This window comes from Abramis brama (assembly GCF_963993115.1).
Source record: "Abramis brama genome assembly, chromosome: 21".
Classification (NCBI taxonomy): domain Eukaryota; kingdom Metazoa; phylum Chordata; class Actinopteri; order Cypriniformes; family Leuciscidae; genus Abramis; species Abramis brama.
The window spans coordinates 14,777,086-14,802,282 of NC_139983.1; the positions used below are offsets into that span (position 1 = coordinate 14,777,086).

General features: G+C 40.1%; 1 protein-coding gene across 8 annotated transcripts in view; it reads left to right on the plus strand.

Annotated features, from left to right (window-relative positions):
• The first annotated feature begins 1,767 nt into the window (after positions 1 to 1,767).
• The window catches only part of foxn3 (forkhead box N3), a 93,551-nt gene continuing 70,121 nt past the window's right edge, over positions 1,768 to 25,197 (plus strand). Inside the window, exons 1-2 of one of the 8 annotated variants that reach the window (XM_084096646.1) lie at positions 1,768 to 1,899; positions 3,394 to 3,797. The gene's annotated coding sequence lies outside the window, so the exon portion shown is untranslated. Of the gene's footprint in view, positions 1,900 to 3,328; positions 3,798 to 5,561; positions 5,646 to 5,690; positions 7,518 to 10,672; positions 11,850 to 13,969; positions 14,950 to 25,197 lie in introns of those variants that run through there. The other 7 variants (XM_084096644.1, XM_084096647.1, XM_084096645.1 and 4 more) reach the window with 7 other exon arrangements.

Sequence of the window (25,197 nt, forward strand, 5' to 3'; positions counted from 1 at the left end):
ATTGTGATACAGGAAAGGAATGGACATACATAGTTTATTTTATCAATAGTGTCATTGCTATATATTTTTTTTAATTATCTTTTTTTTGTTTAGGATGTTGAAAATGGTGAATATAGGTACCAGCAAAACCCACTTTGTTTTTGTTTCCTCTCGGTTTACTAGAGAAGCGGCAGTGGCTCAGTGGTTCATGTAGGTTGTCTACAAACCGAAAGGCTGACACCGCCGTCGGTGTATGAATGGGTGAATGTGAGGCAATATGTAAAGCGCTTTGGTGGCCATGGGTCTGTTGAAAGCGCTATATAAATGCAGTCCATTTACCATGTGAAGTGTGATATGGAAAAATCATTGTAACATTCTCGAGTGGCTTATTGTTTTCCTAAAACAGCAACATCAATATGATGACAGACACTTATGTTCAATAAACAATTGCATTTGTTAATGATAATAAACAATTCTCCTGCTAAGTAATATAGTTCATTAGCTCAACCGCTGACTGTTTATGGTTGCCAAGCAACGAAATGATCAAAGATGAGTGTGAGTGCACATTAATATAGAATTCAATTGATGTGCAATCAATCACAGGTGTGTTATATCGTTGTTCATCCAATCATACTGTACAATTCGTTTTATTAAAGCAAAATCATGAACATTTGCTGTCATTATAGTTTTTTTATTTTTTATTATGGCATCATGAGTAATTTTTGCAACCATATTTATATGAATATATTTATGCAACCTACTCATGAAGATCTTGCTTTATTATGAGATGTGCTGCTATTTTTGTATATTTAGTGGCACTTGAACATTAGCACTGGGGAACACAAACAGAATTCCATCCTACAGCTGCTGCAAAAGCTGGATCTTTTTGCCAGACGTTCAGAGGCCAGAGCATTTGGCAGCTCAGTCGGTTTCTGTTACTGAAACGTTATTGAACATGATTAACTGCTTGATCTGAAAATGTACAGTTTTGAAAAGCTCTTGTGCTCACGAGTCTGGCTTCATTCACATAACATAAAAACCGATAGCTCTATTTTTTTACGCATCAGTCAAGGACACAAGCATTTTTTTCTTTACTCTGTTATTGTAAAAATGTGTTTAGAATTCACAGCCTTTTATTTGGGTTAAGCTGCAGATCTAGACTAATTTTACTCGGTACAGGTTGCATTAAAGCAGGAAGTATACTGTGTGTTAGTTTCCTTTTTAATGCTATGCAAATTCGACATAAATATATTTACCATAAGAAATTGGTAACACTTTAGTTTAGGGTCCAATTCTCACTATTAATAGTTGCTTATTAGCATGCATATTACTAGGATACTGGCTGTTTATTAGTACTTATAAAGCACATATTAATGCCTTATTCTGCATGACCTTATTCTTCATTCCTAATCCTACCCAATTCCTACCCAACTTAACTAATGTACTACCTAACTAACTATTAATTAGCAGTAATTAGGAATTTATTGAGGGAAAAGTTGTAGTTAATAATTAGTTAATAGTGAGAATTAGACCCTATAATCTAAAGTCACCGATATCACAATTATTTCAGTGTATCTTGCTCTTGAATGTTAATGATTGATTTGTGAGCACAGTGGACCAAATACCTGCACAGTGTTTTGAACCGTCCTTCATTCCAGAATTGCATCATCACTTGTGAAATTCAAATGCATACTAACTGTTTAGAATTTGTATACTTACAGCATAAATTCTAAAAAGATATTTCAGCCTTTAAAAGTATTTTTTTTTAAAGTATAAATTGCCCAAAATTGCCTAACATCACCTTCTTTCCCCATCAGATGCTGTTTCGGGTCTGCAAAAAAAAAAAAAAGTGGTGCATGGCATCTCCACTTGTGTCCAGGGCCCTGTCTCATTGTTCACGGGGGGCCCCCAAGATCTGTGGTAAGCCACTGAGTTTACATTGTGAGCACATTAGTCAACTGTTATTTAGATAACAGTTATCAAATTTCACTTGAGACACTTTTATCATCAGGAGGCATTTTTCACATAAGCATCCAGAGTATTTTACAAAAATTCCCCAATCTCTTTCTCAATCTGTTTTTGGGAAAATAAATGAGAAGCGCAGTTACAAAGCTCCCTGCTGAGGAGGTGGACTCAGCCCCAGGCTGATCATATGGCCGGCGGCCTGATTCGTGCAGCTCTTGACAGATATAAGCAGCCCGAATTTCCCCCTGTTTTGCAGTCTGCCGCTCCATGTGTTGCTTATATTTATAGCCTTGGCTGTAGCGTCCGTGCACATAATAGTTTTAGCATTGCTGCCACATTTATAATAGAGAACACTTCAGAGTGGTAGCAAAGGATTTGGGGATTTTATGTGTTTTTTTTTTAATGTAAAACAATATTAGTATCTCTTAAAGGGCATGGCTAAAATCACTTTCTTTTCAATGTCATGAGGCTTTTAGTGGTTGTTTCCAATCTGTTATTAAAAAGTATGCGTTTTGATGCTAAAACGTTAGAAAGACCTGCAAAAGCGTATTTATTTCCTCAGGCTTCAGGTGACATCTGTTGTGATCTTAACAGATGCTACTTTTGTAAGATCAGTTTGCTTGCAATGTTGACGTCATTTGCAAAAAATTAAAATAAATGGTTGTGATTTGTGTGCTTTCATGCTGCTGACGTCATGGAGGGATTTTGTTATGCCATACTTTAGTCCCACTTGAGTCATTTATCTGAATTTGAGAAAAACAATTTGGTCAGATATCAACTGTCTTAAAGGAGTAATTCAAACAAATATTCTCATCTGCTCACCCTCATTTCTTCTTCTATTTATTTATTTATTTATTTATTTATTTTTAAATAAGAGGCTAGGCAGAATATTCCGGCTGCTCTTTTCCATTCAGCTTTGTACTGTAAGTCTCCTGTAATAGTTAATATTACTCTGCAATATATTTCAAGTCTTCTAAAGCCATGCAACTATTTAAACTTGCTACATTGCAATTGGTCACAAGACATGTGAGAATCATTGATGTCAAACCTTCCGATTAAACTTACAGTGGCAAACAGACATTTTTATCAGATATGTTATCGGTGAATAACCAATTTCAGTTATTGTATTTCTCCAGGAGACTATGAATGTATCACACAAGCTGAATAAGACTACAAACTGTAAAAATAATTACTAATTAAAAAGTATTAAAAAGTATTAGTTCTTGTTTTAAGCATAACCCTCATTGAATTTTACTAGATTTCTCTAAAAACAAGTTTTGATATGTCATTTTGCAAAATATATATATGTATATTATTATGTATGTTTAGATATTTATACAGCAAAATTAACATACTGAGTAAGAAAATGATTATTTGGCACTGTAAAAATGTTCTTTATTAAATCAGTTTGTAAATTATTTTACAAATATTTAATGCATTTCCCCCCAGGTAATGGATATCAAACAGCTCTCCATCTCTGTCCATCTACAAATACCCCGAGAGTGGATCTGGCACAGCGGAGGACTTATCAGCCGTCTGTAGAGTGTAGCCCTGGGTAACACACGGAACAATGGCATTCTTTCAGTTAACACCAGAGACACTAGGACCCAGCGAGATGCTTCCCTCCTCATCAGGCTCCCTTAGTTCCAGAGCTCATTGAGCGGTCTCAGAACAGAGTGCAAAGAGAGAGAGCGAAAGAGGGAGGGAGAGAAAAAAGCCAAGTGAATGTTAGAGCCCACTGTGGTCACTGCTGAAATACTGAATCTGAGAGAAATGGAGGGATTAACCAGTCGGATTTAAAAATCTGGAGCTCATGCGGAGGCAGCCAATCAGGGGACGATCTGGATTAAAAGGTTTGTGTCTGATTGATCATTCTTGCTGTAATCTATCAGGGCTTTCTATTTGTCAGGAGTCAGCCGGTGTGCAAGAGCGTTCGCGTGCATTTAGACGCAACTGGGAGATCTGGGCTGGTGAGTCTAGTTACGTGTGGGACATGTGCTACTTACGCCGGATGAAATATTGTGACAGCAGAGACAAGAAAGAGGGCACGCTCCTGTCACTGAGGAATGGAAGTCACTGCAGCTGTAAACGGTGCTGGAAGAGGTCTAGACCGTCCCTCGCTGAGCGTGCCTTGGGGGTCGTTCCCTTCCTGTCCTTGTAGACTGGTTGATGTTTTTCTTGGTGCCGATGAAGTAACATCTCGCCCTCAGGGTGTAGGGCACTCTGTTCTGGTTGTTAATGTTTGTATTTGATGTTCTCGAGTTCAGCACCCAGGGTTCTACGTGAGGAACTTTGCTCCGAGACTTGTCAACAAATTCAGTGTTAAATAAAGCAGCCACCGAGTGAAGTTTGAATGTGCTCGCTGGGTGGAAAACAAGTCAGCGCAGGGGAGCCACATTGGTCCAAATGATTTCACCCGCTTAAACCAAGGAGACAGAGAGACTACTGGGAAACTATGCAGTGAGCGCTTGAGAGAGAGAGAGAGAGAGTGTGTGTGTGTGTGTGTACTTCCTATAAACACTTAAAGTGTGTTCCCATTCTTTTCACTGAGGATAAACATAGGCATATTCTTACTTTTTAACTTTTGGTTCAATTCTGGTTTCTGGTTTATTTCCTTGCTGAGCTGGGAAAATGAAGCTTTCCCGTTGTAATCTGATAGTTTTAAATTGCAATTCTTCAGTTCAGCTGTCTTTTCTGTGCACACTTGGACACAGCAGCTGAAAGCCCTGTCCTAGATGCATGCTCCATGTCAGCTTTTTTGCTTTACAACTGTAATCTGCATTCTCTCTGTTCATTTGCATTCATGAGCATTAAGTTCTGCTCATCCACAGTCTACTGCTAAAACGAACCGCCTGAATGTGTTGGTACACAGCACATCCTGTGGATTTATTGTCATTAGAGCTGGACTCTGGTAACTCTGGTTGTTCTGCTGATCTCTGAGCTTTCTGCGGTTGTCTGTCTGCAAGTCTCTTTACCACAGTGCTATAGCAAGTTTTTTCTGGGAATCTGAGATGCTGAGTTTGTGTTTTCCAAAAGAGTTTCCATTTTCATCCTAAAAATACTGAAATACCTTGATAGCAATGTCCCTTTTAGAAAAAGCTTCTGGCATGGATGCTGTTTTGCTAGGGAAAAAATTAGCTCTTGGATTCACTATATTCTGGTCACTAGATGTTTCTATAAATATGTAGAGTACAATGAAGACAGTTTTGTTTTGTTTTACGCTGGTGTGTCACGCCATGCTGTGCTGTAAGTTTTCCCTGACCCTCTGTTTCCATGGCCCCCTCATGTGGCCGCTCTTCACTGCCTATAGCACGAGCTATCTCCGCCTATGAAAACACGGCGCGTGATTGGCTGATCCTGCAGATGCACAGGAAGTTCAGGGTTTCTAATAACCACCCAGAGACACAGTTACCATAGAGACAAAGATAAGCCCCCTTGCTAAAAAAAGGAAAAAAAGCCTGCATGTCATCACAGCAGCCTGCAGAAAGCGTCTGCTCTCTCTCTCTCTCTCTCTCTCTCTCTCTCTCTCTCTCTCTCTCTCTCTCTCTCTCTCTCTCTCTCTCTCTCTCTCTCTCTCTCTCTCTCTCTCTCTTCTGCCAGTTCTCCTATTAGCAGCTGCTCAAACAGTACAGCCCCTGCCTTATGAAGGTTGCCTCAGGTTTTCTTCTCTCACCGCTCTTCAAATGCACTCTGCACTTAACGTGAGTTCTGCTTTGCTTTTTACTAACTTTCCTCAAATCCTTTATACGTCGTTGCTGCGCTCGTGCACTCACTCGTGTAAACTTCTGGTGAGCGCACAAGAACTGGAGGCTTTTAACAAATCTAAAGCATTGACCCGTGCCTAAAGGGCATGTTTGTGCTTTTGTGTGCACCCTTTCCTGTGGTTTGCACAGACTGTAATGTTGTCCGTCTGTCTGGCCAGAGCTATTTTTGGGGTTTGATGTAATGGCAGGCTGTGTGTAATGGTGATACCATAGGTTGCACATGAATTGATTTCAGGAGTATTATTGAGGCTGTTAAAACGCTGCCTCTCAGACCAAGAGCATTTGAAGGACTTGAGGCTACAGCCCACACTTTTAAGTCCGGTACCTTTCTGATTTTAGCGTGCATCCCCTGCAAGTTTTCCTCAACAGTTGGAGGGGAGGCTGTGGGGGCTGGGGCTGAGGAGCTGTTTTGTGTGACGTGCCGAAGGGAGGCAGAGCCGCCGGTGAAAGGGCTTCCTGTTGACGGGAGACTTGTGTTATCTGAGGAAAGGGCCTGTTGGCAGGAAATGTGTCAGCCGCTTGTTTTCTTTAAAGTAAGAGGATGTGTCGTGGATTGCTTGTTTCGTCTTCGGCGGGAGGTTTGGAGAGGGGAGGGAAATCTCTTTGCTCTGAACTTTTGTGAAATTCGATACATGTTGCCTTGACAATTTTTCCTCAGTTGGTGCACGTCGCCATTGTCGTCATGGCGTGCGAACAAAGCCCTTGAAAGATCCAATATCCTCGAGCAAAATTGTACGTCCCACCATAGATCCTTTCAAATTCAAATGCCATACAAATTCCTGCCCGGAAAGTGACTATTATAGTTCTGATTTGGTTGTCGGTGCAGTCTGAGCCAGTCTTAAAGGAGGGTTTAAGCATGCCCGTTTACAGCAGGGTGAGCTCTCCTTCGAGACCCCCATCTCTCGTTTGGCACATTTGCATTTCAGGAGATTAAGCATCAGAAGTTTCCCAGTATGGTGGGTGGCTGCTGCCCCGGGGCGTGCAAAGAGCCGGCATTATTTAAGCATGCTGGGCCACGGGACGAGACCGGGGTGCCGTCCGTCCGTCACAGTTGAGAGGTGAAGTTGGCTGCCGAGGAGGTCAAGGCGCTTTTTATTTTGAGGCAGTGGAGTGTGGGGCTCCTCAGCGGTGCACCTCGTCTTTTTTTGTCTGTCTAAGATCTTGTAACAACAGCCAGTGGCTTGTCAACGGACTGAGTTTTGCGCCGCCCTTCATGAACATTAAACAGTACGGCAAATCAGAGACGAGTGCTCGACGAGGCAGAGAAATATGTCAAAACATCAGAGGAGTAGACAGGCAAAAAAACACCTGACGGGAAAGAATGGGAAATATGCATGATGGTTCAGATTCAGAGTTTCGCTCAACGCTCTACTGTCGCTCGTCTTCTAGACCGTAAAGTGAATACGGAAGAGGGTAGATTCAGATATTCTTATTAAATGTTTTCGCTTGCGATTTGCAGTTGAATTCTCCAGGGTCGTTTCCTTGTGATGTGTAGCATGGCAAATCGTTGGAGTCTGTGATAAAGGTCTCCAGTCAAAACGCATCTCCTCATCGGGTGTTCTGTCGTGTGTGACTGAAGGCATCACGTCCTCAATCAAAATGAGGCCATACATCTTCACCCCTCATGTTATCTCCCCTCTATCGCTCTTTCCCCCAGGTGACCTTCAAGCTTTTTATTTTATCTCTATCCTAGTGATTAAGTGTCTGGAATGCATTTGATGATGGTGGCAGCCTAATGAATGATAGACCCTTGGCAGCAGTACCTCTGGGAAGCACGTTTACTGCTTGCTGAGCTCTGGCTGAAAGTGGGTGAGCTACAAAGACATGTTTTGAAACTCATACTTGTCTTGAGCTAATTTAAAATTAACTTTATCCACTTCCAATGTCTAAAAGACATTGTTTCCTTCTTGCACTGTCTCTCCTTTTTTTTGGCGCCTCTCTGGTTGCACAAGATGGAAAAAATAACTGTAAATATGATGAAAACACTTGGGCTTCCAGCAGAGAAAAATGAGAAGTATTGCTGCTGCCGAAATGGCTGGCCACTTAGGTCCAGTGTGAGTGCATGACCGGCTCTCCTATGCACTGGAATTATATCCCCAGCTGACCGCTGCCGATCAAATAATAACATGCTCTAGAGCGGTATTGACACTCAAGTTCACACCTGGGTCAAAAGGCCTGTGCTGCAGGCGTGATGAAGGATTGTGCCCCAAAGTGCTCACTGACTACAGCGGCTCTTCACTCTGGCTGAACATAATTGTTAAGAGCTTTAAGGAATGTTGAGATCCTTTCAAAACAATGTGTTTGCTTACACTTCACTATTATTATTGCTTGGGTGACAAAATTAATGTTAGGTGTTTGTTCAAATCCCTAGAACTAAGTATTAAACTTAAGCATGTATCTCGTCCTGCTCTGTTTATGCTACAGACATGAATGAAGCCTCAAATTGTGTAGGCTTTTTAAGGACACTAAGGAGGTATTATTTTTCTAAGTGACATTCAATTTTGCCTGCTGGATGATAAAATAAATAAATAAATAAAAGACTTACTGATGGAGGGACCCAAGATGGATTGAATCCAGTAGACTGTATTGTAACTTTTTCATTTTTATTTTGTTCCCCTCTGTCTTCCCTCTTTAATTCTACTTCAATTCTACAATTATATGTATTTATATATTAGGGCTGGGTGAAATACCTAAAATTTGATATCTTGATATCTTTCCAAATTTTGTCGATAATCAATATATATCTAGTAGGGGTGTAACGGTACACACATTCGTCCGTCGGTACGGATGTCACGGTTCGGCGATCCACACTCCAATCCAGAAGGGGGCGTGCGTGGCAATCTAATGAGCATTGCTAACCACCACAACAGGAAAAAGAGCAGAAGAAGAAGAGACGATCTATGCACCAACTCAAAACACGAGTTCAGATGGCACACAAGAGCTAGCTAGTAGCCTATAGGCTAATTATAAGTCTTTAGCTCCCGACATGGGCAGTTGAATGCGTGACGTCGCGTGACGTAGGGTGGTAATTCCCCAATATGCCGAGTTTCGATAAATTTTTGTGACGTGCTCCCAAAGCTTCACGGAAAGGAAACTGGGATGGCAGAAAGCGGCATCCTGTTTGTTTTCTTTATTTTACAGAGCACAATGATAAATATATATATATATATATATATATATATATATATATATATATATATATATATATATATATATATATATATATATAATTTTTTTTTTTTGTGAGTGTACACATAAAAACAGATTACAGTTTCAAATTATGTTTTATTCTTATTTGTATTACCATAATTAGATAAAGTATTTCAAGCTGTTTCTGCTGTTATAATGAGACAAAATCATTTGGCATTGTGCCGATTTGTGTCGTGGTAGTCTCACTACAGTCCAGTGATGAAATATGCATGTCCTGGAATTGGGAAGCTTCAGGTGCTGCTTCACTCCCTGTCTCCTTGTGGAAAGGTGAAGTAGGCTCTTTTTCTCTTCCTCGCTTTCCGGGATCTTTCCGTGATTTCTTGAAAAAGCGTAATGTTGAACTCTGAGCATCCACCATTGTCACCGCATGTTAATTAACTCTTGAGCGCAAAGACAATGACAGTGAGTAGCACAACACATTAATCAAACCAATACGTTTGAAAACAGCCGTTGCATTTTACCACGCAGCACTGCTCAATCTATCAATTAGAGTAACAAATCAACAATTCCTTAATTTTTTATTTTAAGCAATCAGGAATCTGGGGGGAGGGCAGGACATGTAAATGTACCGAACTCGTATCAAGCCGTGATCCCGAATCCGAGGAGCGTACCGAACTGTGTATCGTTACACCCCTAATATCTCGATATTTTTGCATTTACTCTAGAATAAAAAAAAAAAGTGGTTTTCTTTTGCCCCGATAAAAAAAGAAAAAGAAAAAAAGATTTGGCAAATCCACAATGTTTAGTGCAGAAACTCAAATGCTGATGTAGTGACCGATTCATTTTATTAATCTTAATTTTGGACAATATTTGATATGCACAATATTCTGTAAGTTTAAAATATATATCATTTGACATGCTTCAAGCTAAATAAATAAACGTTCAACATTCTTAGTCTACTGTGGGGAGAATGTAGTTGTTTTGACTTTGCGTTCAACGGACGTGTTGAGATGTTTGCTTGATGTTTGATTTATTAGTGGTTTAAATAGAAGGCAGACATTTTTCCTTGCATTGAAGCACTGGTGGCTTTGTGTGTGTGTTGTGTGATGATAGTGCCGTGGTTCTGGGCCTAGTGTTGGATCAGGGCTTGCATTGTTCAGACTGATCCTATTGTCCTCTGTTCTGGAGTCATCAAGGGCATTGAGAACTCTGGCTGCACAGCCAGTGGACATGGTCTATTCCCGCTTATAGCCGTTCGCCCAAAGACACAGAGACATACACATTCTCAAACACAGATACGCATACAGGTCATGTAGGAGTCAGCTTTCAGATAAAATGTCAAATTCAGCTGATTGGAACAGTCTGCAGTGTTTTTATGTAGTTTGAGTAAGTGGTTTTCGGATCCAGCTGTAGCCTTTAGAGGCGGTTTATTAACAGAACCGCACTTCCGTGGTGGGCTTCTTACAAACCTGCTGAGTTTTCTGCTCATTTCTGACATCTCCCACTGGAGCTGATGCCCTGATTGTTTGAGAAACCTGACAAGTGCAAGCCATCTCAGAGTTCAGCTTGAACACATCCTCACAGGCCAGATCTCATTCGGAAAACTCGGGAGAATCAAGTCATTTCCATCTCCTCTCCCGGTCTATCATCAGTGTCATATTTCATTGATATTGCTTTCATTTTTGTTCTGTCAGGGAGGGCACAGCCCTGCTGTCGAGCATATAAACAACTGTATTTTACAGGGCTCTTGTGCAGCGGGGTGGCTCTCAGCTTCATTTTCGGCGCACTATGGTTTGTATCATTCTCTCTATTCGTCACAGACACACACACACACACACACACACACACACACACACACACACACACACACACACACACACACACACACACACATCCTGTGCCTAATCACAAGCCCAAGGCAGAATGTGTCTTCAGTGAATGACTGTCACCTCTCAGTGTCAAAACACATTCAAAACATTGTTGACATCCAGGCACTGACTCTGCATCGATTTACTACTCAAGCAAATGTGTTTTATCACGCCGAACGTTGAGGGTTTTTTTTCTCAACTTTATTTATTTAGAGAGTGCAAATTCTTTGCTGGTGGCTCCCTTAAAGCTGCGCTACATTTGCTGCTTTTAATGTGCAAATCACCTCGTTCATAGCCTCCACCACTTCCCACAGATGCCGAGCAACAGCCCTCCTCTGCTTTCACGCTTACGCACTCTGCTTCTCTCTATTTTCCCCTGCTATAACACTTTTCTCTTTAGCTTTACTTAGCAGTGTGCCCCCAGTCCACTTGACCTGTTTTCACTCAATAACTGTTCATTTAGCCTGTAAAAGGGGACCGTTTCTAAAGAGGCATCCCAGCTCCTCAGGCTTTATGAACGAGCTCATCAGATGAAGAGGGGTTGTAGAAGTGTTAGTGACTCGTGGAAAGCCCTGAGCCTGGCCTGAGCCCTCATTAATGACTTTAGAGAAGAGGCCATCACTGATGAGCCTAACCCCTCGAATTACTCCGCTTTTGTGCGAGCCAATGCATTGTAATGCTTGTTTGAATTTAATGAAATGCCAGATGAGGATCGGTTCTTGATTGGGAGAGAGCTTGGAGTGCTCTGGGAGCCATTCCCGGTTAACAAGTGCGAATTTCAGTTTGGTGGATTCTGCAAGAGTAGTTTATTTTCTCAAACATCTTTTTTTTTATTTATTTTTTTATGTTGCAGTAACTGGCTGGCACGGAGTCTGGCAGTTTTGTCTGGCATGGAAGTGGACCAAGTTCACATCTAGTAACTGATTTTAAAAGGAATTTCGATTTTGAGAGAGGGCTTAGGGTGCTCTGGGAGCCATTCAAAATTTTGACGTGATAGTAACACAGGCTTGGAGTCTGACAGTTTGTGAATGGCGTGAGGATTGAGGTCTGACTGACACATCGCAATGAGACGTATCCGCTGGGGGTAACGCACCGGACCACACCAAAGGAGGGACAGTGTGACGTGAGAAAATAAACATTGCACATTTGATAGCTCTTCTATTTTGCACTTCCAGTTTTTCTTTCTTCAACCCCCCTCCCCCTCCCCCTCCTCCTCCTCCTTGCCCTCCTCTTCTTCTCTTTTAGAATTTCTGTGCATCAGCACCTTCCCTAAGGTGGACGATCTAATCAGGACGGTATCATTTCTCTCTCCTGCGGCAAGCTTTGCCTCGGCAGCACCTGTCAAACGCTCTCTGTCAGAGGGCAGAGTGACTTTGAAACCCTACTAATGACCCTAGACAGCTTTTCTCTCACAATCTCTTCTGCAGATCTTGAAGAAATGTGCTTCATCTTGCATACAGATGATTTGTCAACTTGAATTTGTGGTTTATCCGTGCTAATGCCGGAATTAAATGCTTCGAGGAGCATTAAAAATCAGTACTATAGTAACAGTCTTCTTCAATGAGATGGTACATGACCAAAGGAAAACGTTTTTTAACAACTTGCAGTAGTTCTTTATAAAACAACTGGACCTGTTAGTCTAGTACATTGTTATTATAAAATAATTTGATCACGCCACATTTTTTTCACTCAATCTGAAGTCACAATTTATTGTAAAATGGTCATTGTCTTCCAGATCACTTCTCATTCTCATGTTTTTGGTAGCAACGCAAAAATGTCTCTGAAGTTGTTCCTGCTTTTTAGTGTGCTTTTAGCAGTGTTTGCCACCATCCCTGCTGGAGTGCAGTTTCCCGTTCTCTCTGTTGCCATGACATTATCAACAAGAACAAACTTTGGGCTTGTGACAGTCAGCCTCCACCAGTGTTTGCAGAAGATAAGTGAAAGAGCCACAGGTCTTCAGATGCCTCGACAACACACGCCAAAGGAAAAATAAAGAGATGGACCTCTAGCCAGTCATGGTCTGTTTGGAAAGTAGATTTGTTCCCCTCTCTGCCAACGCTTTCCGTGCCAGAGCGCTACGTGAAAGCACTCCCTCGTGCTTGTGTTTTGTTTTAACTCGATTATCAGAAAAAAAAAAAACGCCCTTCCACGGCCATCGGGCTGCATTGTCCTGGCGGTTCGTCATATTTTTCCAGGCCGAAACCAATTCAATTGGAAATCTAATTCTGTTTGTGAGGGAGCTGATTAGCAGGGCAGAGTTTCACTGGGGACAGTTTATAGTGTGGTAATGGAATGACATGTATAAATTGTCGTCTGACACAGATTAAGTGATCCGGAGAGCATTAAACATCGCCACCATGTCTCCTTTTGGTTTATACACTTCACCTTGCTCTAGCAGGTTAAAACTCTTGGTTTAGTGATTGTGTATAGAACAGGGTCAGAAATGAACTTTTCCATGAAGGGGCAATTTTTGTCCTCTTAGAATTTAATTCCAGGGGCAATTTTTACCTTTGTAAAAATTGGTTTTATAATTTATAATTACCTTGGCTGGTTTTATAATTACCTTATTAAATGTATCTGTGTTAACTTTTATGTATAATACTTAAATTTAACAAATTACTTCAGTCACTCAGAATGCTATCTGTTACCAGTCAAATTTGATCAACATCAACAAAAGACATCTTTACACTGCAGTGGTGAAACAAGCTTCATTTATGTTTAATTTTACAGACTGTATTTACACAACAGTTGCATACTGTAAATAGCCTACATAAAGGGTTAGGGCTGCAATATTATGACAACCATTATTATTGTAAATTTCGATTATTGGTCTTGATATTATAATATTGTCAGTAAGTATAATACAACAAAAACAGTATTGTGTGGAAACTGCATGTCATGTTCTGGCTACACAAGCAAAACACGCTAAGAAACGTTTTTTTTTAGAAAATCAAGACTTTACATTGGTTGTTTCAGTAGCATGAAAAACAAAATGTTTATTCAAACTTGGAATAAATTATATAAAGGAAATAAGCGAAGAATGTTCCCCATCACTGAAGCGGTCGATGACTTCAGTTTAGCGTGAACTCTGCAGTTTTCACCTGTGACTAATCTAAATGCCTTTGATTTGCTATTGCATTCATAGGCAGAAAAATGTGTTGCTGGTTACAATGCTCAACGCTGCAAAAAAAGCATAAATGGAAATCTGATGTAACTTCTAAATGTAATGCCACAATCAACACTTCTCATTCATTCATTGCGACAGCCGTAATTTTGTTAACATGGGCGGGGGCATTCTTTGCCCCCTCATCTTAAATTTGGGGGGCAAATTTTGCCCATTTTGGTGGAATTTTTGCTCCAAGCCCCCTTTAATTTCCGACCCTGCCATAGAACCAAGCGGTTGTGCCTCAAGGTTGCGGCAAGGACCGACCGCAGAATGTTCTCCCAGGCATCGCATGTGCTGCCCCAGCACTAATTCAGCGAGGACCCGGTGTTCCTTATTCGGAGCGATGGGCTAGGGAGATATGCAGTTTTTTTGGTCCGTGGCTGTGTGATATTAACCTCAGCTGTAATTGCCTGTGTCAGCTGTGGGTAGGGATAGCGAGGCGTGATAACTTAATGCGCCAGCCCCGGATCCTGCTGACTCAAGCACAGCATGTGTTTTCCTGTGCCTTTCCTAGTCCAGGACAACGCTACAGAAATCTAAACAAGATGTATGCTCTGCCTGCGTCCCGTGCATACCTCTAAATAGTTTGTCACTGGCGCTTTAGAATTGCATGTGAATTGCGCTCCTGGGAAGGTTACTGAGATGAAAACTCATCTGGATGTAAACATATGGCAGGCAGTTAAGTGTGATAGGTGTGTTGGTGGTTAATTGGCAGAGGATAGCGACGGAGACTGTGTGTTTGCATGCGTGTTATCATGGCCTCGGCCTCATGCCTTTTTGTTTTTCTGGCACGCGGCCAGGCTGCAGCTGCGTCGGGCCGAGCCGATGCGCGCGTGTGTGTGTGTGCTCACACCTGCCTGCTCCTCTCCCGCTAATCAGAGCAGATTACACTCCACAATTAGTCTCCCAACAGCTCATCACACCACGCCAAGACCAGAGCTCTCATCTCCTCAAAATCAGCCACACTTGGCAGCAAAGGCGACTGCCGACGTATAAGGTCTCAGGCTCACTTTTAGCCTGCGGAGCAAGGAAAGAAAGAAGAGAGATCTTAGAAAAGGTAACACTAGTTTCCCTGTCTTCTCTTGCCAGCGACAAATTCTACATCTGTTATCCCTGCCTGCTGTTTATGCTGGAATATGTATTTATGGAGGGGGGTTTTATACGCCTGTGTGTCCTCCGCTCCTCGCAGGGCCCGTTAATCTGTCTAGATCAAATAAAAGTCGTCAGAGATGATAAATCCTGCCTTGCGCCGGTCCTCAACCATCAGCTTGAGACCCCAAGCTTCGCCGTTGCTAGGCAACTGTGTCAGAGGAGCATTGTCAGATTATGCGGCTCCACTTTTTCACCAAAGCTTTGGCAGAAGGTACAAACACCTGACTCGCTCAGATTAGGCTGCCTTTAAGGAAGTGTGCGCCTGCTACTGATCAAACTCTGGCTCCTGCTGATGTGTATGAGTGAGGCAGAGAGAGACTGAGAAGAACAAGTTATATATTTTGATTAAATCTGTCTGTATCCTGCCCAGGTTAGAGATGGATTCTTGCTCTCTGCAGATCAGATTTAGGTCTCTGCTAGATTCAGGACACAGAAGAAGTCTTTAAAAGTTTCTGAAAGAAGTCTCCTACGCTCACCGAGGCTGCATTTATTGGATCAAAAATACAGTAAAAATGTAATACTGTGAAATATTATTACTAATATTCTAATACGATTCTAATAGATTTTCAAATGTGATTTATTCCTGTGATGGCTAGTTGAATTTCTACTTTTAAACAATGGTGTACATCAACTTTCTTCAACTTTTTCTTCTCTTATTCGCAAATCAAAATAATGGAGACATTCATCATTTAAAGGTAGAGATTCACTCTAAATTATTTGGGTGATAAGTAAGGATTTTAATGATTCTGATTCATTTGAATGGTTTCAGTCCCTGGATGATTTCATTAATGAAGATGTAGATTCAGAAGTGGTGTTGTGACACTGTCAGAATACTTTAGCATGTTGTTCCGCATTGGCGGCATGCTGGGAACTGGAGTACTGCCTTTAGCACAGCAGACATCACAGTAGGCCTGTATTAACGTAAATTTGTGCAATTATTATTTTTTATAGTTAATTGTTCAGCCATACATTGGGCTGTGCAAAAAAACTCTTTCTGCCTCTACATGACCCTTTTATGGAGAGTTTTTAACCTTTTTTTTTTCATAAGAAAATCTGGAGAATCAGTTAACCAATTTATCAGTTGCCCATTTATTTAAGTTTTATTGAAAAACAGATTTGTAAAGGCAGAATGTGTCTCTTAGTCTGAAGAAATATATGAAGAGTTCAGATGCAAAAATGCCATCTGAAATTTTCTTCTAGAATGATCATTTTTATCAAGCTTGTATATTTAAGTTCAATAATTTCACTTAAATGACAATGCAAATTACCTATTAATTGTCATTTAAGTGAAATTACTTAACTTAAATATACAAGCTTTATAAAAATTATCATTCTAGAAGAAAAATTTCAGATGGCACTTAGAGGCTTTTGCATCTGAACTCTTCATATCCTAAAACACACAGATAAGATTAACATGTTCTGCTGGTTTGAGTTGAGCATTAAATTATCAGTATCATGGATTATCTGTTCACTACATAGCAGCTGTTTTCCATATTCTTGCATTCATGAAATGCCTGTGTTTGGCAAATGACAGCTGGGTTCATTTGTATTTTCACCTGGATCAAATTTTAGTTTCCGCCACGGGCACAATTTCCATTTAATAATGCCACATTATGAAAAAAAAAAACTGTTGACACAAGTATTTACAATTTAATGGTGTTCACCTTTGCACATGTGCTGTTTAATTGAGGAATAAATAATTTGCAACCATTTAACCTTAACTGCAAATCAAATGCAATGAATAATATTTTAATTATGCTGTGCCAGCACTGCAAGCATGTGAGTGTTTGTGCGTGCGCCTGTTTATGCGTGTGTGATTTTGACTGCCTAAATTTAGTGTTGTGAGAGCAGCTGTTTTACTCACCTCATTAAGGGCTGTATCCTTTACAGATGAACAGAGTCATGCTAAGATCAGCCATCAATGCACACGCAGTAATGTTTTTACACACACTCACACACAAATATATATATACAGTAATACCTCCCATAGACTTATATTTTCTCTTTTATTTATTTACTCTCTCTATCTATGTATACATTTACTCTCTTTCTACATATTGGGGTCAGTATTTAAAAAAAAAAGAAAGAAATATATACTTTTAGCAAGGATGCATTGATCAAAAGTGACAGTAAAGATAATTTTAAAAGAAGACTGGAGTAATGGCTGCTAAAAATTCAGGCTAACACTTTTGTTTAGGGTCCAGTTCTCACTAATAACTAGTTACATCCTAAGTATACTAAGATATTGGCAGTTTATTAGTAATTATAATGCACATGTTAATGCCTTATTCTGCATGACTATATTCTACATCCCTTAATCTTACCCAATACCTAAACTTAACTACCTTACTAACTATTAATAAATAGTAATTAGGCAAAAGTCATAGGTAATAGTTAGTTAATAGTGAGAATTGGACCCTAATCTAAAGTCTTACAAATTCAGTTTTGCCATTACAAGAATGAATTACATTTAAAAAAAAAATATATTAAAATAGAAAACAGTTGTTAAATATTATTACTGTTTCACAATATCAGTTTTTACTGTTTTTTAATCAAATAGTACTTTCTCCACCTCTGACAAACTTAAATATTTTTGTTTAAGTACTACTATCATTGTTATCCAGACAATCCTGATGGATAAAATCAAGTCTCACCCTATAACATTTCAAGTGAACTAACAATAACTACTAGCTACTACTACTAGTAGCTAGCTACTACTAAATACCAGATTTGTGTACTATTCTCCAAAGTTTTTTTTTTTTTGACATGGGTGTAGTATGAATACATTCCGAATACTACATCCGCAGTGTTTCTTTGTCAATAGATATGTATCCACCTTTTTTCTAACGAGCCTACTGCGATTTAGATTATGGGAGGCACTTCCAATTTGGGGAAGTTCCACTGAAAAACACTGAAACAAATCATTTGCAATCAAGGTTGCACTTATAATCCTTATCCGTCAGTTTGACTGAAAGAGCTGTATAATGTTCTATTGTCAGACCAGGAGAATAACGTAAAGCTTGGTATTTTAATGTGACATAGAATAACAAGAAAATATATGGCAAGAGCTCTTTTTAGTCACTGCATTATTTTCCTGCTGATTTTCTGCTGTAACACTATGAAAAAATACAACATACACCGCGCATTTGGATCTGGGGAGAAAAACAAGAGATTCTTAGTGCATTCCAGTCATTATTCATTGTATATATTGTAATCTCGCTTTTCACATATTTTCGCTGTATTTGTGAAGACATTTCATGCACTTTACAAGCACTGAAATGTAGGCAAGCATATACACACTTAAAATGACCCCTTTGCCAAGGCTGCTTTACAACATAGATATTGTTTTATATGAAACTTGAATGAATGTGAAGTCATCATGTTTGAAAGGAAAGCAGGTCAAATGAGCAAGATAGCTTAAGAATCTCTCTCACATGCTCCCGCTGACCCCGCTATCACTGAGACGGCTTTGTTTAGCTCTGATATGGAACCTCTTCCTCTGGTTATAGCTATACCATGAGCTTAATTCAAGAGCACCGCCTGCCACAATGATGAATGATAGCTTATCTCTGTGACCACAGTTGACCTCGGAGACGTTTTCAGCTGGAGGTGGGTGCTTGTGTGAATGTGCAGCTCAGGTTTTGACTAGTCTCGCGTAGCCAGACTGATGGTCTGAACTCCATCGCAGCTTTCTTTGGCCAAGGACCGCCCAAGAGGACGTTTAACTGTAATGCAATGCAACCAATCACAGTTCGTTTTGATCAGCGTCATGTTTAGGGGCGTGAAAATGTTAAGTCGATGTTCTTACGATAACAGACCGGCATGCATCCAACAAATTATTCATTCAAGAATGTTGTGCAAGTTTACTGCAACAATGTAGCTGTGAATTTCACATGGTTACATCCATGTTTAGTTGACACTGGTAAGCACTCATTGTCACAGTTGTAAACACGACGGCTTTCTTGTTCCACAAAGGGGGTTTGGCGTCACAACGACTTTGCTTCCGGATGAACGCGACACACGCATCTCCCAGACATCCTGTAGAATTTAACCAATCAGATGATGACTTCGAAAATCCAGTTAAGTGTGTCATATACGTCAGATGTTCAGCCAACGGTCCGTAGGCGTGACGTCTGAGGCTAGGACTAGGTTTTGACAACATTGTGTGAGCCAGCCAATGGCCCCATGAGGAAAATGGCCCGAAAATATACTACATATATCTTAATGAAAATCTAAAAATGCAAAAAGGTTTATGTGAGAGTTAGGTTTGGGTTTACAGGATAGAAAACATTATTAGCTCAGTATAAAACCTATAGAAGTCAATGGAAAGTGCTCACCATGATTAGTATTTGTATTTATGCTAATGACACCATGGGGTAAATGGCTCAGTAAATATACTAAATACGTCTTAATGAGCATATAAAAATGCAAGAGCTCAGAAGGAGTCACTCGAAAGTGCTCAACTATGATTGAAAGATGTAGTTATTTGTATTTATCACAATTATAATGTGTTTGTGGTTAATACAGTGTTTCTCAATCCCATTCCCTCCCCCCCCCCACACACACACACTCTGCCCATTTTGTTTGTATCTCTTATCGTTCAATTCGACTGTAAGTGCCCTTCACAGGATATTCTGCCCTGATAAGGAAGCTTTCAATCCGAAAGGAGCGTACATGTTCAGTTTAAAGGGCACTGTTAATGGCATAGGGAACAAGGGGACATCGATACATCACTTCACGAGAAATGGAGTGGGAAATTTACATGTCATTGCGTATCACTCCAGTACTTGAAGAAGTTCAAATAAAATAAAGGCGGCAAAAAAAGGTTGAGGCTTCAGGATTTTTATTGAGTTTAATTAGCCCCATGTGTGGTTTGTACGCCAGGACCGGGATTGAGAACCACTGGGTTAATTGACAATAATTTGTATGTTTTGTTCTTGTTTATGTCCCTGTTTGCCATTGTAGAGGAGGATGATGGGTGATTAGAGGTGGATCCTGAGGTACCAGAGATGGTATTATCATCGGTGCGTGAATGAACGTTTCTGATCCATGCAGGTTATTAAAGATTAAGACTGCTTTACAACCTCATCTAGCAGGATTTCTGTTGAAAGTCGAGAATCTGCTCCCTGGGCCGTGATGTGCCCGTGTGTGAGGGATAAAGAGTTGTGTCCTATACTGAACTGTGATATACTCAGTTGATGGTGTCTCTCGCCCTCGAAGGAGTTCAACGTCACCTTGGTCCTTCTCTCAGTCCAGTGCTCGCTCCGATAACATCAGTCTCTACTAAGGGAGGCTTATCACTGAGCCAGGCCTGCCATTGTGTTTATGGCTGTGCTTTGAATCAGTAAGACCCCTCTAATATATATCTGCAGGGCTCGTAAAGGAGCCGGTGTATAGCTTTTATTGACTCCTCTGGAAGACATTGGAGACGTAGATCAAAAGGAATGCACTCCAAAATGCTTTTGTTTGGGGACGAATATACTTTCATTTAAGAACAAACGGTTTGCGTGCTGTCTTCCCCTTTGAGTAGTAAATGTGGAAAAAGGACACTGTGTCTGTGCTGTTGCTGTTTGTTTTTGTCAATTGCTCTGCTCCAAAACCTAAGCTGCTTTTCCACTTTTGGGCCAAACCGTTCTCTTTGCTTAACCGTTCCATTCCGTGCTGATCCGGCCCAGCCGATATGGATATGGTTTCATTTTCCACTGTGGGGCTGATAATGGAGCTCTTTGGAATGTAATACAGATGCATCAGTTGTTGGTAGTGCAAGAGTTTACAGATAATATTAGATGTAAATAGCCACGTTATGGAGGATAATCAGATATTTATTTTAATTGTAGTATTAATTTGTGTTTGCATTGTGCAAATAGTGGACTTAGCCAGCTACAGAGAAACTGGCAATCAGGCAACAGACAAGTGACCAATCCTGATTTGTGACGTCACTACACGCATTATACCATTAAAAGTGAAAAATGCTCTAGTGAGCATTTTAGGAAGAAGGTTGTTTAAAAAGGTACTTCCTAAGTTAGCTTGTTTTAGCCAAATTCTAAAGCAGCGTCACATGTGTCATTCGCAGAGAATGCAATTCCAGAATCTGCTGCAACAAGTTCAGTGGAAAAAATAACAATAGAAATAATAAAAATAATAATTATAACTAACATTTCATTCAGTACCAGTATCAATACAAATACTGTAGTGTAATTTAAAATTAAATTTTACCCAATATTTCTGTATTCTTATGCTTATAAGCCCCTGTCCCAAATGGCACATGCAGTCTTTGTTTTTATTTACATTACATTTAGATTTTTTTTATATATATATTTAATTGAATTATATATTTATTTTTTTATCATTTATAATATAGCAGAGATACAAATTTTATTAATATATGCTTATATACTGCTTCCATGAGGATTTGTTGGGAGTGCTGTTTGTTTGGTTGATGCCTATGTAGACCATTCCAAATGAGCCACAAGGTTTCATGATGGTTAGGATGCTGGTTTAAAAGGCAGTATGTAGCAAGGCAGCTCACTTGGGTTTGAAAGAGTACTTATGTCTACTTATGGTGTACTGTCTAGCTGCTGCTCCGTGTCTTTTCTCTCTCTCTCACTCTCTCTCTCTCTCTCTCTCTCTCTCTCTCTCTCTCTCAGTCTGGTAATGAATGCCCCCGCTGCAGGCTCCCAGAGGCAGTCAGACTGGAACAATTATAATCTTCCCAGCGCACCCGAGACCGCGGCCCCGCCCGCATGTAACACCATTAATTGCATTGTTACGTGTTATTGTACCGAGTGGCACTGTCGTCTTGAGTGCTGTTTACTAATGAAACGCGTTGCGCAGCGAGACAGTTTGTGCTCATTTAACGTGGCTATTAAACCTAAAGCAGCAATATACTGATCCCTCCCTCCTTTTGGAATTGAGGAAAAAGAAAGAAAGAAAAACTACAACTGAAGAGTTCCCGTGAGGCGCACCTTCATTAGGAGCCTGTTAGAGTGGCCTGAGTGAACAGGAAGAAGTTTCCTTTCCCCCTCCAGCACATAACCCTCTTAAAAAAGGTTCATTGCAGTACTTTAGGTTCAGCAAAGAAGCCTTTTCTTCTCAAGAACCACTTTTTGCTGGATAGTAGAGTTGTCGTGGTACCACATTTTCAGTAGTCAACAATTCTCGATACAGAAACGAATATGCACAGCAGAGAGAATATGCAGTCTTTATTTAAAAAAATGTAAATATTAATTTACATTAAACTTTAATTAAATTAAACACTAAACATTTCAATGTGATTGTTTTTCAAGGAATTGATTCAATAATAAATTAAGAATTAAGCAAAAGAACAATTAAAAACAATGTGATCTATTTATCCTATAGCCTGAGATGTTGTACTTTATTTTATTTTATTTTATTTCAGTTAATTGACTGTACATGAATACCCTGGCAAGACAGTCTTTTTGATCACGTAATGCATTTGAACGTTAACATGCAAACACACCTGTTGGTCAGGACTGTTTTTTTATTGACTTGTTACCAGACTTTTTGATATCCTCACTTGAAAGAGTTCTTGAGTAAAGTTGGCTGTTTGGTTCTTAGGAGATCTGAGTTCTTGATGTCACATTTGAGAGTTTCTTCATACAAGTGTCTATATAGCACCAGTAGACAAACAAAAAAAACAAAAGAATAGTAAGTTCTCATGCTTTAGTGACATGATCGGACTAGTGAAACCCATTTTGTTTCTAACCGGCACTGAAACCTTTATTATTATTACTGTCTAAACTTTGTGTCCAACTGTGGCCCGCTGATCAGCTGAATTGAGTGCTTTGGGTGAGCAGTGTCTTAATTTTCATTAAGTGCCCTCTCCCCTTGAGGCTCTGCATCCTTGGACTCAGCTGCTAACTGGGTTTCCCTTGTCACCGATACACTGGCAAATTCAATTTCCTGTCTCCCGGGTGTTCTCCGCAGGGCCTGAGCTGACGCTCGCAACAACAGGGACTTACTCCATCATACTGCCGCCCCAGGTTTAGTGTGGTGACTAGGATACAGTGACCCGCCATCCTCCTGTGTTTCCTGTTGAGATACGCCTGTACATGTGTCTGGGAGTTGTGCGGACATTTTTCTCTGTTCGCGCCTCTGTCATTGGGATTAGATTAGCCTGTACTCTCATGCCTGGATGCTTTGCTGTATTAGCTGAGACCCAGCAGGGCAGTGGCATTCATGGGGAGATGGCCGGTTTCTGCAATAGAGATAAAGCTGCTGGATTTCAAATCACACTATGCTCACTGACCTTCTGTGAAATGTTAAACCTCAGCCTAGCTCGACTGCCGTGCAATCTCACCGTCTGGCAAGCGTCACAAAGAAGATATAAACCTATGGGAGGAGAATTCTGAGGGAATTTGAATGTCAAGGTGTGTGTCTATGTGTGTCCACATGGTTTAAACGCTCCATGGTAGCCGGGTCCATTTGATTTACTGTGCGATAATACCGGGCTCTGTGGTGTAGTGGGTCATATGCATCAACACTGCAGCTCTGTCAGATTTGCTATCGTCAAATGCGTTTCATCTCTGCCGGGTTGGGAGCTGCAGCCATTCTGATCTTATCACCGTATGTCCCCTCCAGCCCCACACAGGCCTGTCCTGGGTGGTGGTTGCTTAATGGTTGTGGATCACAACTGCTGTCACAAAGGTCCCTGGTTTAATTCAAAGTAGAAACTGAAATCATAATCCTGATGTTTTACAGTTTAGTCATTGCTAATTGGGATTTCCACATAGGTGTAATTTGCTGCGTGACGGGTGACAGATGTAACTATTATACAAATGAAACCACTCCAGTTGACTAGCAGAGCATTCATTTCATTCGTTTGTTAAATAAGAGGCGATCTGGCGCTGGAATATGTTGTCTTTGAAGTCATGCTGAGCGTTCGTTGCGGCTGTTATCATTGGTGGAAGGCAACTGTGCTCTCTTGGCGCTCGTGCACTTCACACAGACGAGCGCTTCAATCTATCCCGTTGCGGAGACTCTCTATTAGTTACGATGAAATCACAAAACAAAATGCATACAAACATGTCCACGCTCTTGACGTACTATCGCTGATGAACATCTCTGGTTGTAATGAGAGAAAAATAAAAACTATACGAGGGTGGATTAGAACCCAGAAACACTCCGACACGATTAACAAAAGTTCTACCGCCAGACCATAAAGGCACACAAGCATTTGATGCAAATATATGTATTTATTCTCTGATCTGAACAATCTCGGGACTAACAATTGTATTAGATGGAAGGATGAAACTATCATGTTAAACATGACTTCTATGGCGATACATTAAACTCAATGTGCTATTGAAACTGATCTCTGGACATTGTAATATTATTTTTTTCTGCAATTGTTATTGTTACACCCCTCCCCCATTCCTGTCCCACCCACTTTTTAAAACAAAGTTACGCCACTGGATTTCCAGTTGCTGATTTTGTTGGTTCTGGTGTATACACTGTGTATTTAAAATATTTTTATAATGCATTTTATAAAATATAATAATAATATTTTATTATTTTTTAATTATATAAATAATATTTTTTATTAAATATACATTTAATAAAAAATTGAATAACATGTTTTGCTATTATTATAAAATACATGATGAAAAGGTACTTTTTAAAGGTAATTTTATATAAAATGTAAATTATAAAATATAATGTGTGTGTGTATATATATATATATATATATATATATATATATATATATATATATATATATATATATATATATATTAGTGTATACATTTGTACATTTGTACAAATTGTAATTTGTATATTTTAAATTGCTACTAACTAGCATCTCTGCAGCACATTTGCCATCCAATATACCATAAGATCCTGACACAAGCGCAAAGAGAAGTCCAGTGCCGTTTATAGAGAGGCCGACCTGAGATCCAAACCCTGCTGTCAGAATGCTAGTGGTGGAGGCTGCGTTGCTTCATGAGGGGGTTGGTAGATGTGATCGAGATCCATTAAGCGTGATTACATTATGGATATAAATCCACATCTGAACACAGCATGTACTTTTATGGAGATCCATTACAGCATTTATTCAAAGCTCTTGTTCAATTTGTACCTTTCTTTGCCTCTGATGTATCCAATAAGGAAATCCAGGGGAGAAAAAAAGAATGAA